Here is a 15,257-nt window from a genome sequence, read left to right on the forward strand (position 1 = left end):
TCTGGTGTCTTTTAAAAAAGTAGATTGTACTGGACAAAGTCAGGGAATCCCCAGACTTTTGGGACCCTGGAGCACATTTGACCCTCTTAGGAACTGTTGAGAGCAGCACAATATACCCATTTCAGAGAAGGAAAACTGGCAAAGTTCAGAACTCCCCCCCCCAAAAAAAAACCAGGCAAAACACTTACACACCCTAAAATAGGAGACAAAAAGTCAACATCCCCCCCCTGAACCCAGGGAAACAGTTGTGGCTGGTAGCCCCTGGACCTAGTGGGGCAGTCTGTGGCCAATGAGGCCATATAGGTGGGTGCAATAAGGTCACATGGAAGGGGAAAGGGTCACATGGGTGGGGCCAAGTTGTTTTGGTTCTTTTCCCATCCTCCTCCCTTGCAAAGATGTAAAAACAAAAGAATTGCAGTATTTACTAAGGTTGTCATGTGTCCTCTTTTTCCAGGACACATCCTCTTTTTCAGCAGTAACATTTCTCTCCGGGTAGATTTTTAAAAAATTTGCCAAAATGTCTCTGGCTATACTTTCTGGATGAAACATAGACATAACTGGTGGTTGAAGACTTACTTTCCTCTTCTCTGCTCCTGCCTCTCTCAGCAATATATCACAGCTTCTGTAGCCTACATATAGTAAGGGTATTTAAAATGAGAGTCATCATAGCGTCCTCTTTTTTTGCAGTTTCAGAAACCTAGTGTCACTCATGCACTAACAGTGAAATCCAGGACGAGTCTCAATTCAGTAGGGTTTATTTCTAGTGGAATAGGATTGGAACCCAAATGAATGATAGACAGACAGATAGATAGATAGATAGATAGATAGATAGATAGATAGATGATAGATCGATAGATAGATAGATGATAGATGATAGATGATAGATGATAGAAAGATAGATTTAGCCATATGAGAAATGTTTTAATTAATTAATTAACAGCCCCAGTGAATGGTTGCTCTTTCCATTCATACACCGGTCTCCTTAAAGACTGCCATATTTTGCTTATCCAGAAGCAGTGAAACGGAAGCCAAGATGCTGCTTCAGGGCGATTGACTTGGATTTCAGTGCTGGCTAACCCCATTCATTTGTTAGATTAGAACTGTAATAACTGAGCCCATTGGAAAAAGGTTTCTGTTCATTTTGTCAGCTTGGCTTTGGTGATGCGATGTCATGGCGGGATTCATTTGAAGGACCTTCGTATGGGCTGAAGTTTGGCAGGTGACACAAGAACTGGATTATAGGAAGGGCTCAGGGCAATTGTGTTCTCAGAGTCAAGCCAAGAGGCATCAGTGGAGTATCAATCAGAGGGAAGAATCTGGGCAAGTGGGAGCAGAGATAGTGGATCTGGAAGAGACTCATGTTGCAGGAGAGAGCTGTGTAGGATTTTGGAAGGTAGAAGCAGGGAAGAGCTGGGAGCCTTTGGATCTGATCAGCTATGTGGTGTCATCAGGAAGTTTTGCATTCCAGCCCTTACTCCGTTTTGGCTTTGTGACATCATCCATATTGTCAAATCTGATTGACTGCAGGATGTGACCTATGTAATCCCTGAATTGGCTAAGATTTCCTTAGGAAAGCCTCCCCCCTGTTTGGAAAAATAAAATGGTACCTGTGCTGCAGGCAGAAGAAATAAATACTTGCAAGCTGTATGTGAACAATGCACGGAAATGTAAACCTTGGAGGAGGGTCATTAAACTTTTCACCAATCCTAAGTCTCCCCTCTTACCCTCAAAACTAACTGGTGAAAAAAATGGTTTGCTGCACAGCACACATAGATGGACACTAGCCAGCAAAAGAGTGGGCCAATTCATATACAAGTGAACAGCATGTGTACAACAGGACAGAATGTCAGAGATAAAAGAAGAGCCAGAAATAAAGAACCAAGAGGTAAGATTGATGGGACACAGCACAGCAGAGCCAGGAAGACTTCCTTGTTCAAAGTCCCAGCCCATACAGCCCTTTATGCCATTTTACTGGTGAATGCCTTTGAAAATCATTGGTATGCTTTTTTTTAAAATGTATATTTTCTATACAAATTTTGCATAAAGTACTCACAGTTGGGCAGAAAGGGATGGTATGGGATGCAATGCCACACAGCAGGAATGAATGGAACAGTATAGACCTGTGAGATTGAGATGGAATGATCTGGTCAGCCTATCCCTCTTAAAGATATCTCAGGTTCTATCTGTTCAGAACTGTTTGAATACTATATATAAGCCTTTAGACGAGAGTAACTATCCCTACTTATAAAAGCAGTAACAGGCACTCTTGGCTCAGAGAGGACCTTCATCCTATTAAGAGCAACTGACTGGGTTTAGTTGCATTTCTCGTTGATATCAATGGGAATTCAATGCGGTGACTGAGTTTTGCTGGATTTTGCCCATGGATTTTGACGCCAATGGAAAACTCAGTAAACTGTGGGGATGTCCTGATTCTGTCCTTCATCGTTTAACCCATCAATGAACTGTCTCAGCAAGGAGAATGGTCTTCATTACAGAGGTGAATTAACTTGATAGTTGCCTGACTCTTGTTCATTGCATAGCTTTAGGAGTTGAATGCGTGACCTCCAAGAGCGCCCTACTCCAGTAGAGATTTTATCTCACAATCAGCTGAGATTGAGAGTTTACCAATATTTAAAGAATGCCACCGAGCACCAGGTTCCATGCGTTTGTCTCCTGTACCCGTCCAATTAGAAAAATAATCCATTACAGAAAATCTTGATTAAAGAGTTGACTTATTCTCTGCTTTGATTAAAATCCAACATTACACTGAAATCAATTGTTCGGTCTTTTTGTGAAACCTTTATAAAGTGCAGATAGAAGACCAATCGGCCCCTTCTCCCTTAGTTCCCACTCACCTTTCCGTGTCCTCTGATTATAACATCCAATGAAAGAAGGAGCCATTATTTCGATTGCTTCCCTCCATCACTCTTGCTACTTTTTTTTTTTTTACTACACAATGCAGGCCTGCCTGTCTCTGCTGAACTTGGGGCTCACTTTCTCTCAGTGCAATCCTTTTTAAAGGCCCTCGTGCCAGTGGCCATCACAAAAACATATTGTGACAACATGGTCCCTGGGCAAGTTACGTGTTGCATGATAAGCAAGCTTCCCTTTTGTTGGCTTGAACTTAAACTTATTGCCGGTCAGTTTCATTGGGTGACCCCTAGCTCTGGAGAGCTTGCAGTGAGTGAATAGCATTTTGAGAGAGATGGGCTCAGATGTCTGCCTGGCCATCATCAACTGGGCCCAACTAAAGCATATTTTGATTACAACACAGAGTTGCGGGAAATAGCATAAACTAGCCCTTGTCCTTAGCTCCCCGTAGTTCCAGCCTTTGAGTTGGTTCAGGATGGACAACCTCAGGCAGAATGTGGCCGGTTGAGACCACACCCTTGTTGCAGGTTTTCCCAGTCAATAATGACAGACACGGGTTCTTTCAGAGGAAGGTCAGAATTTATTCACCTGTGCAGGGGCAGCAGCGAGAATCATTTCTCAAAGGCTGTGCCCCATTTGCTCTTTGGGCCTGCTTTTTATGGTATGTGACAAACAGCTTACACAATATTACTCAAGCAAGCAAGCAAAGAAAGTGGAACTTTACAGAAGCAGGCAAAAAACAAGAGCTTCTCTAGCCTTCTCTCCCCCCTGCCCTGTCCTGTCTGCCCCAAACTGCGAGCATGTGCAGATTTCTTGCCCAAACTGCAAACGTGCAAGTTTAAAAACGGACACTAGTTACCTCACCCCGTCTGACGGACGTGTGTCAGACTTCCCTGCATAGAAGACACCAGTTAGCTCTTGTGACTGACTTTCTGGCATAAATGGCTTACATGGCACTTTCTGCTAGTCTCCAGGGTGGGGGCTGTTGGGGGAGATCTTGCCTCATTCTACACCCTCATCGGGCCTGCTTTGCACCTTCTCTGAGGGTTTTTGCCTAGCTGGAAATGTCCTTGAACTCTGATAATGCTTTTTGTTTGCCTGGATGAAGAACATGGAGAGACGTGTGACTGTGCAGATGGGGAGAGGTGTGTGAGTATGCTGAAATTAGCTTCCTATACAAACCAAAACATTCACATTTGTTGCCCACCCACTGTTGGTATGTGGCATTCAAAAGGTTTCCCAGAAGGGATGATGGCAAAAATCAGGTTTAGATGTGACAAGTTCCAAAGCCATAAACACCGCAAGAAGCATAAACACAGGACCTCCGCATGCACAGTGGGGCTTCTGCCTCTCCCTCCCAACTCATGTGCCCCCCCCAAATTGGCTTTGGGGTGGGAGTGGAAAACCTAAGGGTTGTGTGCAAGGAGAGAAGGGGTGATCATTCTTCTGGCAAGCTGAAATGCTTGCTGTGACAGAAGAATCAGAAGAGCACAACTGAATGCTTCCCTCAGAAATAATAATAGACAAGTGAGACCTGCAACAAAATGTTGCAGTTTGAAGGGTCTGTTTAGGGTTCTGACCATGCCTCTTTGCAGTGTTCTCCACTCCTTTCTCCTGCCCTGACTTCCTGTTTTTTCTCCCAAGAGCCAGTCGACTTTTTGTGGCCACAGATCATGTCCAGGCCTTGCTGGACTTTTGGTTTGTTTCCTCTCTTTAAGAGTCCCCCCCCAAAAAAAAACTGCAGACAAATAGGACTAGGGGCTTTTTGTGGGGGGCATAAAGGAGATTGTAGGGTGGGGACTTGTCCCTGGTTCTTTCTTATTTAAAAATAATTAAGAGGTGACTGGGTGGCGTACATAAATAAAAAGCTTTGCAGATTCACACCAGCTCTGATACTTCTCTTTGTAAGGCCTACCTAGAATGTTGCCTGTGGAATTCTGAAGAGCTCTGTGGTTTTCCATTGTTAGAGCAGAGTCACAGAAATATATTTTTTTCAACTTAAATGAAGCTTTAAACTTTAAAAACAACAACCCTCAACTGCTGTGCTATAACAAGAAAACAAAGCAGCTCAGAGCTCTTCCAAACTCTGCTGGTAGCATTTTCACAACCTCATTTCTTGCAGAGACAATGGATCTAGAGGGCTATAGAGCTATGGGAAAGCAATGGATCTGCAGAATGTGGGGCCTCATTTGGCTCAGGGGGTTTACTGACATTGTGCTTTGACTTGGGGTGGGGGGGAGAGATGCAAAATCACCTCAGTACAATACCTTGTGTCATTATTCAAGCCCTGCTCATGCAGACCCATTGTATATTAGCACAATCGGACAACCTACCGCTATCAAGATGTTGCTGGACTCCCAACCCCCATCAACACCAGACAAAATGGCCAGCATATGTAGGCCACAGGATTCCATTCCCCTGTATATAGCATGATATGATGGAACTGGCTATAAGAGAATCAGGCTGCATTCACACAGAGGGCCTAATTATTTTTATGTAGTTGCAAGGCAGAAGGGAAGCAAATTTAGGAGTCAACGCCTCAAATCCTTTTGAGAGTGTCCTTTTGGATGAAGATGTAGAGCACACCAAACAGAGAAAACGAGCTGGCAAACGACACACACACAAAAAAAGTGGCAGAAAGTATTTCATCCCAACATTTTGCTATCGCGGAAAAGCATCTTTTGTGTAATTAAACAACAATGACAAAAAGCCACTGATTGTGGCAGAAGAAAAGAAAAGCAGACGAATGGAAAGCAGAGGGAAAATGTCAGCTGCAAAGCTCTCATTTTGGAAATCTACAATGTGGTGATTGATAGGCCTACTATTTTTCAAGCTCTGTCACAGCTGAAGTATAAAGCTGTCAGCGCACATGATAATGATGGATGCGATAAAACATGCAAATAGCATGAAAAATCATTTCTCACATAATTTTGGAAGATGAGAAGAGTTCTGAACTGAGGGGGGAAAGGGGAAGAGAGGTCATGCTTAACGTTCAGCCAAGTGGAATGGAAGGCTGCTGGGTGCTTCTGCCGCCTGTGCCCTTAATTGCTAGGCAAGTTAAACAATGAGTTATACGGGCGCTCTGCAAATTTTCCCACAGAGATTGTGCTGTGTGGCCCACTTGGAAAGGGGAGAGGGTTTATGATGAGGGTTGAATGGGTGGAGTAGGGAAGGGGGGAATCAGGATAGAAAACATACTTCAAGAGGTTATCCATGCTAGCAAACCTTCGCTGAGGAAACAGGTGAGGGAAAAACCCAGAATCACTTGGGTGACTCTGTCGCTTTAAGAACGTGCAGAGTATTTCAGAGGTGACATTTACAGTTTACCATCAATACGGGGGTGTTTCAGTTAATTAGCTACTTTTATTAACACAAAGTCCAGTAAAATCCTATGTAAGCATTAAAACGGTAAATCAGAGCTATCCCCAGGCAGATATCACTCCTGTGGTGAAGCACTGTGACTTAAATAGGTAGTGCCAGTTCTCAAATGAGGGGATAAGTATGTGTAACTCCGTTCTCTTGCTCTGTTCTCCTGCTACCCTTGTATCTTTCTCTCCCTCTGTTGAAATTATTCAGATTGTAAACTCCTCAGGGCAGAGACCTAATTTTTTTGCTTACGTTACTCTGTAAGGCAAAATACATTGATGGATATATTACATAAGCATACCCACACTAAAGCCGCAACCCTGTTCACAGTTACCTGGGAGTAAGTTCCGTTGAACTCAGTGGGCCTTACCTCTGAGTAGGCATTCATAAGCTTGTGTTGTTAGTGCAAGAACAGGTTGCACAATTCAGGTATGTGGGCTTAAGTCCAAAAATTAAGCTGCTGACAGCCATTCTAAAAAAGAGAGACATAAATAAATAATATATAAGCAACATTGGCTTCACTCAAAATGGTTTTGAGAACTAGTTAGGGACAGAACATAGCTGAGTGACGGAGAGGCTTGTGTCATGAAAGGCTTGTGGACATGGCAGTCAGGAATTTGCAGGATTTTATTATCTCTCTTGAAGAAGAACAGAACAGCCATCCTGCAGGAGACAGTGATGGGCATCAACTCAGATGGCTTCAAAAGAGGATTTGCCAACTTCATGGAGGATATCAGTGGCTACTAGCCATGATGGAGGCGATGGAGTATGCTTCTGAATGCCAGTTGCTGGAAACCTGAGGAGGGGCGAGTGCTCCTTTCCTCAGGTCCTGTTTGTGGGCTTCCCACTTGACTCCCCAGTGGCCAGCTTGGGTTCTGTGGCACTCTGTGTGAGGCCCAAAGTGGGCAACCATCCCCAGCCCGCACGCTGCCTTCCTAAAAGTGGGTAAGGGGGTGTTTGGCTTTGAAAAGGAGTTGCAAGAGCCTCATGCCTCCTTCTGGAAGTCCAGGGTCTTGTTTACTGCGCTTTGAGGCAACACCCCCTTGGCTTAGTGTCCAGTGCATGCACACCCCTCGCACAGCTGTAAATCTGCCCCTGTGGGTCCAATTCAGTCCTTGGTTCATGTATAGAGGCAGCACAGGTACAAAGTAGCTGTAGGGCTGTGCTTCCAATGTCATGCAGCTCCTTCCAGCTTTCCACATGATCAGCAGGGAGTCTGCTGTACTCATGTAGACTCCCCATGGGAAGCCAAGAAGGAATTTAGGACAACAGAGGTCTAAAGCTTTGGCCCCACCACCCCTTTCTACTTGCCCTTTCACCTGGGAGTTACGACAGAACAGGGCCCTGGTGTCTCTTCATTTGATTACTCCAGCCTGGAAGACACTCCTCTAAAAATGTGAACTGCTGCCATTAAAATGGATTTCATTAACCTTTGACAGCTCATTCGTACCTGCAAGTCATCACTCCAGAGCTGCAGTCAAGGAACTAATGGTAAAATAATTGGGCGTATGTGAATCTGCCCCAACACATCCTACAGAAAGCCTGTCAAGGTATTGCGAACTTTCCACATTGTGAGGGAAACAATATTTACAAAGGTAGAATCTAAGTTAGCATTGCCCCTTGCTCTTTTGGGCATTTTACAACCTAAAGAATTCATGCTAACTTCTCTGGAGCAGCAAGAGCCACGAGACAGATTAATTTCCATATCCTTTTCTTTTTTTAATGTACACTTTAGTAAAGTACAGGCTGCATCCCATCAGAGGTAATTGTTTAGAGGGCTGGCCCCTCCTTTTGCTTTCTATGAAAATGAATTGGTAGCATTTACATGGCGCTCCTAACCTTCAGGTTGTCCTTACCCCAGCAACACTACTCCTATTGTACAGACATGTTTACTTAGACAAATCTAATTTACCCTTTGTTAATGTGTGCTGTCTTTACTTTCTATATTACATTAAAGTAGAAATAGAGTTACCACTCCCCCCCCCAAAAAAATTATCTTGCTTAAAATCATTCAGACGCTATCACCAAGGGAATGCATTACCAATTCCCATCCTAGTTTATAACCATCCAGTCTACTAACTTGACCTTTACCTAAACAGGTCTATAATTGCAGTTAAGATTATATAATTTACAATAACAAAAAAACACCCAACACTGTTGAAGGAGTGCTACTGGGCACGAATGTCTCTCGGCTATTAAATGCATCATTCATCTTGAGGAAAAAATTATTCTTATTCACGCCGACATTTTAGCATAAACTGTAGTACTCCTGGTTGGCACTTTTTAAAAACGTACCCATTAATCTCAATAGGAAAGCATAAGTCTCACCCACCTATTCTCTGAAGTTTGGATGTCACTACTGTGTACAATAAAAATTGTATATTCATGAACTCCATTTGTTTTATGCCCTTCTCTCTGTCAAAGTCTTCCAAGTAGCATATGCTTTGCTCTGTGGAGAATACAATCAAATTTGTCTGTCTTGTCATATTGTCATCAAAGTGATAGTATCACAATTAGATTAACATTTTGTGAAGGAGCTGAAGGGAGGGAAATGGAAGAGGGATGGATGTGTGGTCGAAAAGTCCAACTTTAACCCATTAGGCTACAATGACTCTGACTCCTCCTCCCCCCCCTTCCATTCTTTCAGTCAGTGGTACCCAAAAGTACAAATGGTAATTTGGAGTCTTAATTTTAACAGTCTGGTTGTCAAATTACAACAACCCATGCTGGAATCAACTACTTCACAATCTAGGCCTGCTGGGTACATATTCGCTCAGATTAGCAGCAGGAACTGGGAATCGGAATACTTTGGAATTCAAATATTTGGAAATGAAAACGCTTTCCTTTCTTTAGGAAAGTCTTTGGGATTTAAATACTTTTTCAAATAATTCCCTGAGCCAGTGAGAACAGCTTGCTGGCTGCCATGCTGCAAAACACCTGAGGAACCCTGCAATGGTTGAAGAATGTTGAACACCACAAGTACCACATGTTATCGTTCTAGCTAACAGTTTTGTTAAATGGCATTTCCCTCATACTCTAAGCCTATGGGGTTGACTCTAGCTAACCTATGGGTCTGAAGGCACATGAGGCCATCAACTTGCTGAAGCTAAGCAGGTCTCGGTCTGGTCAGTGCCTGGATGGGAGTCTACTTAGGAGCACGCTGCATTGGGTCCCACGATGGAAGGAAAGTGGAAAATAAACATAGGAAAATAAAGAAAACTTCTATTCCCATACTCATCCTACAAAATGGTTTTAACAATGTCTCTATGTTTCTTTCAATGATGTCAGTCCAGTTAATATTAACGAAGAATGATGATACCAAACAATTGGTTACACACTTTGGACTGACTGTGACCCTCTCTTGTACCTATCGTTGTTTACACGCATCTCTCCTATAGCAATCATTCCCTACATATTGGCAGAGGAGGCAGCTAGTGGTGATTTTTATGCATAAAAGATTGTGTGGGAAGGTTGGTGGTGATGGTGGGAGACTTGCAATGTGCCTTCAGTTTTAAAGCAGAGAAAAATGTCTCTCAACTTTTGGACTCAAGGTAGGAGACCCAGGTTGAAATCCCCATTTAACCTCATGAGCCAGTTGGCACCTTTCACCCTAACCTGCCCCACAGGTTTGTTGTGAATGTAAAACTGGGTGGTGAGAAAACATGTATACAATCCTGATCTCCTTGGACCAAGAATGGGATATTCCCTTTAATAAGGAATAATGATAAATAAATAATAATAGTCCGAGTTCTTGTACTTAGATGAATGATGCATTAGTTCGGGGACAGACAACATGGTGCCCTCCAGACATTACTGGATTGTATTCTGCACCTCCCCCAACCATTTGTCATGCTGGCTGGAGATGATAGGAGCCAGAGTCCAGCAACCCCTGCTTAGTTAGTATGCACCACTATGGTCTGGCACATTGTATTTACAATGAAGATGCTAGTTTTCAGTTCTTCCTTTCTTTTTTTAAGTTGTCTTATGGGGGGAAAGGCAAATGCAGCACAAAGAAGAAGTGTGAATGAATTTGCAGAGATAAAGGCCGTGCTTTGGGGAGGAAAAGTCAGCTTCAACTTGCACGATCGGCAAATACACAGCACATAACCTAAGGTCTCAACCTAAGGACGTTAGCAGCTCTACAGGGCAATCCTATCGCAAGGACAAACTGTTCTTGAGCAGTTTTTATGATATATTAGACACAAACAAGTTTCCCCTCAAACACAAGCATGCCAGGCTTCTACTTTAACGTCGCTTAATTTCTCCCGAACCAACATATTTATTGTGACCAGTTTAGGTAAGCTCTACTCTCCAACAAGTCCCTTGTGTTCCTCTCACATCGCCCTTGGGTCACTGATTTATCACAGGGGGGAAAACCCATTGTCTTTTGGGAGCCCTTTGAAAATAACACCAAAAAGAGACATTTTCACAGTCGGCTAATGGAAATATACAGCATCCCCACCCCCTTATTCTACTTGGATTATTGCAGGTGCAGCCCGATAGTATAAAAAGTAATCAGTATGAACAACAGTCTTTTAGATTAAGTTGTTGGAATACTTCTTGTTGTTGTTGTTGTTGTTGTTGTTATTATTATTATTATTATTATTATGGCATCCTACAAGTAGGCAAGGAATCCTGGTGGTTCTTCTGTGTTGACTTGTTCTGATCAATATTCCCCGTTAAACAGGTTCAACTATAGACTGTGCTGGTTCCAGGTTTGGGATGAGATGCACCTAGTAGGCCTCTTCCTGGATGCTATTTCTGTGCTTAGAGAGGCCTGGTGAAGGTAGGAGGCTCCAGGAACTGTCAGCTAAGTCACCTACTGGATTAGGAAGGAGCATAGGAAGCTACCAAGTCAGACCACTGATCCACCAAGCTCCGTGTTGTCTGCACCAGGCCCAGCCCAAGACATTGTCACCCGAGGAAGACCCCAAAATGGTGCCATCTGGAACAAGGGGGGAAGAAAGATCAACATCAGGATCTGCGGCTCTGGTGGATCCCGCCACCTGAGGCAGTCACCTCACCTTGCCTCGTGAGTGGGCTGTCCCTGGTTTACACCAAATGGCAGAAGCTCTCCAGTGTATCAGGCAGGGCAGATTCCTAGCCCTACCTGGAGATGCAGAACGTTGAGGTTGGGGCCTCCTGAATATGCATTATCACTGAGCTTTGGCCCTTGGCTCCTTGAGGGATGGGACTTGGCCAGTGCTGGCCCCTGACTATAGATTTCTTCCATTGTAAATCAAGGTCTTTTGAGTTTAAAAGCATAGAAAATAAGCAGTAGTTATTAATTTGCTGAGCTAAATTAAGTCCAGATGATGTTTGCCCATCAAATACTTGTATTACAATGGAATGTGGTTGAGTTCTGTGCACTCAGACTCCTCAGATATTTATGGAAACAAACTCTTCATTTAACAATACTTACAATTATATAGACATATAGGCGCTTCTGCCTTGAGTACAACTTTGGCAAGTCAATTATGACAATCTTTCACAAACAGCTATCAGTTTGGGTCTGATATGGAAGTCTGCTGTTAAATTACCATACCAAAGCTGGTCATGATCTTGTAGCATTAATGGTGTTGCAGCCTGAGGGGTTCTTGACCCTGACAGGTTGTTTGTAAAGACTCTCCTCCCTGAAAGAGAGGGGAGTGGGGATCTGGGGAACAACATTTGGTTAGCTAGTGTCAGCAAAAGCATCTGGGATTGGTTGCAGCTTTGAAGGTATTGGCGGCGAGCCTTTAGCTCGGGTGGCGGTTAGGCATTGGAATAATGTGTTGTGGTGTGTCGAAGTGCTAGGTGTAGCCATCGCCTATGCCTTCAATGTCTAGGGGTATTCCATTAAAGGAATCTGGTGGTCGTGTATTCCATCCGAAGCCTGCTTGGCGGGAGGCCATGGCACGACCCTCGGTGACATCAGGGGTGAGCCTATAGTTGGATTAGCATCAACAGGTGATGAACCCCTGGTGAATAAACCCACTTGTTTCGCGATCCAATGCCTAAGCCAATACCTTTTCATTGCTGTAATCAATAAAGTTGTGGCCTTTTCTAGCCCATTAACCTTATATCACGTGTCCCTGTGTCTTCATTTTACTTCGCGGGGGTCGGGTCCTCGAACCACAAGATGCATCCACAAAACTTAGGGCCTTTTCTGTGGTGGCACCCCAGCTTTAGAATCCCCAAAATAAGTAAGACTGGCACAGAACTGTACTCTTTCAGTGCCAGGTTAAAGATGTTTTTATCAGCCGAAGCTTTTTAAATCAACAGTTTAAGGTGGCTGAATGGTTTCTGTTTTATTAGTTGTTATTTTATGTTATTCGGAATTTTTATCGTTTGTTTTAATATCATACAAAGAGTTGCATTTTCATGTATACCACCCTGGAAAACCATGTGTGGAAGAAGGTGCAGTTTAAAAATGCATTTATTACCTTGTGAGAATTGAGGAGGAAATGTTTACTTTGTGGAGAGTCCTTCATCCTAACAATGGACATCTGAATGCTTTAAAAGTAGCAAGAAAAGGATGCTCTGTAAGATACAAACTCAGGGATGGAACTACAGCAAAAAGAAGGAAGTCTTGTGGGCAAAAAAGACAACTACACTTCTTGGTAGATCTCTGCACTTACTCTGGGAAGCTTAAAAATATCTGATCTGTTTTTAATCCATAACTGAAGCCATTACAGTGTTCAACATGGCAGTCTCCTTGTTGCGTTCCAGAAAAGCCCACCAAGTTCTCTGATCATCATTCACTTTTCCTTTATTGCTTTCTTTTATTTTTTCTGGTACCCTCATCCTGGGAAAGGCAGGCAGTTAACACCTACGGAATATCCCTTCCTCAAGAGAGCACTGTACAAGCGTAGTTCAAGTGGCCCATCATTGATTGCATGTGTTTTGTGTTAAGCTCCTTCACCTGTGATGCACTTTCTACAATAACTGATAGATTTTTCTCCCCCTCAGCTTTTCCTCTGGGAACCCTTAAATGCCACTTCTCTAGAAACCAGTTTTATACAGGCCTTCTGCTCCTCTTCTTCTCTCGGGGAAGGAGCTCCACTTTCTCACAGTAAGCTCTCAAAAGAACCTTTCTTTAAAACTAAACTTTTCAAGATTCATTTGTAGTTCTCCTTGGTTTGTTAGATGAATAGATAGAGATAGGTTGACCTATAACAACAACAACAACGACAACAACAACAATTTATTTATTTATACCCTGCCCATCTGGCTGGGCCTCCCCAGCCACTCTGGGTGGCTCCAAACAGAATATTAAAAACACAATAAAACATCAAACATTAAAAACTTCCCTAAACAGGGCTGCCTTCAGATGTCTTCTAAAAGTCAGATAATTGTTTATTTCCTTGACATCTTATGGGAGGGCGTTCCATAGGGTGGGCACCACTACTGAGAAGGTCCTTTGCCTGGTTCCTTGTAACCTCACTTCTTGCAGTGAGGGAACTGCCAGAAGGCCCTCAGAGCTGGACCTCAGTGTCCTGGCAGAACGATGGGGGTGGAGATGCTCCTTCAGGTATACTGGGCCGAGGCTGTTGAGGGCAGGACTCCCCAACTGTTTTTGGGCCATGGGGCATATTTGAGAATCTAAGAAACTTTGCTGGTACTACAATATACTCATTTCACAGAAGTAGAAAAAGTAATGCTACTCAGAACCCCAGCCCCTAGACAGGGAAACCCTCACACCACACTGAGATAAAACACAGATTAAAAAAAGCAGGCACCACCAAGAAACCCCTTCTCAATGAAACAATCTAATCTCCAAATACCACTATAATGTTAACAACAACAAATTAAAACTTTGGAGGGATGAATGGCTTGGCAGGAACCAAGAAGGGTTTTCTGAGGGTGCCATGATGCTCACAGGTGCCATTTTGGAAATAGGAGATCATCTAGGGCAAGGGTTGCAATGTGGTGCCCTCCAGATGTGATTGGACTACAACTCCCATCAGTCTCAGCTAACGTGGCCAAGCTGTAGTCCAGCCATACATGGAGGGCGCCATGTTGCCCACTCCGGACCTAGAGCATGCCTGAACTATCAGATGGGTGGGAAGGGAGCTGTAAAAACAAAAAGATAACCCATCTATCTATCCCCACAACACACACAAGCCCCAAGTCTTTCAAAGTATGTTTTGTTTTGCTCTGATTAATATAGCCCACTTGCAGATTTCAGGGAGATGCTTTAAATAATTTGTTTTTTTTACAAAACTGAACTAAAACAAATCAAAGAAAGAAAGGGTTTGGGGCCTTATCAGTTCATAGCAGCGAGCTGAAGATCCTTCACTTTGACTGGTGAAGGGGTGGGGCCTTTTGGACAGTGGCTCTACACATATCAAACTCTCTTTCTCAGGAAATATGAGTGATCCAGTTATAAGAAACAGCTGGTAGCATCTAGTGTGGTGGCATAGTGTTGCCTTCCCCCCTGCTGGTGTCACTGCCACTTGCTTGGATGAGAATAAGGCAGGGTAGGGAGTTGGCGAGGAAGGGGTGCACTGCTGGGAGTGCCAGAGTGGCTCTGCTGGAGTGTCCTGACCTCACTGCAGCCCTAATCCAGGTAAGCTGCCAGAATGCTGGTGTTGGAAAGAGAACTCTATGGCTCTGCCCCACCATGTTGGCCTCTGCTGGAAATGCCTTTAAACCATTATATGTCCGTGAGTTCAGGTCTTATGAGAGAGAAAGAAAAACTTTTCTCTATCCGCTTTCTCCAAGCCATGCAGATCATGTCACTTCTTACTTTTCTCTAAACTAAAATGTCCCAGACGCCGCAACCTTTCCCCATAGGGGAGTTGCTCTCCATCCCCTGGGTCATTTGAGTTACTCTTTTCTGAATATTTTCCAACTCTGCAATATCCTTTTGGAGGTGAGGTGATTAGAACTGTACACAGCATTCCAAATGTGGACACACTATAGATTTTGTACAGTTATGATCTCAGCTGTTGTATTTTCAATTCCTTTCCCAATTATTCCTAATATGGCATTTGCTGTTTCGACCACTGCTGCACAATGGGTCAATATCTTCACTG

At 43.6% G+C, this 15,257-nt stretch overlaps 1 long non-coding RNA gene across 1 annotated transcript; it reads right to left on the reverse strand.

Moving 5' to 3' along the window:
- Positions 1-338: 338 nt before the first annotated feature.
- Positions 339-2,965, reverse strand: LOC309366260. Its single transcript, XR_014166621.1, has 3 exons — positions 2,856-2,965; positions 2,054-2,120; positions 339-629 (listed from the first exon to the last, which is right to left on the reverse strand). It is a non-coding gene; the product is annotated as an uncharacterized lncRNA (long non-coding RNA).
- Between the last annotated feature and the right edge of the window lie 12,292 nt (positions 2,966-15,257).

This window comes from Podarcis melisellensis, assembly GCF_964234715.1.
Source record: "Podarcis melisellensis genome assembly, chromosome: 3".
Taxonomy (NCBI): Eukaryota; Metazoa; Chordata; class Lepidosauria; order Squamata; family Lacertidae; genus Podarcis; species Podarcis melisellensis.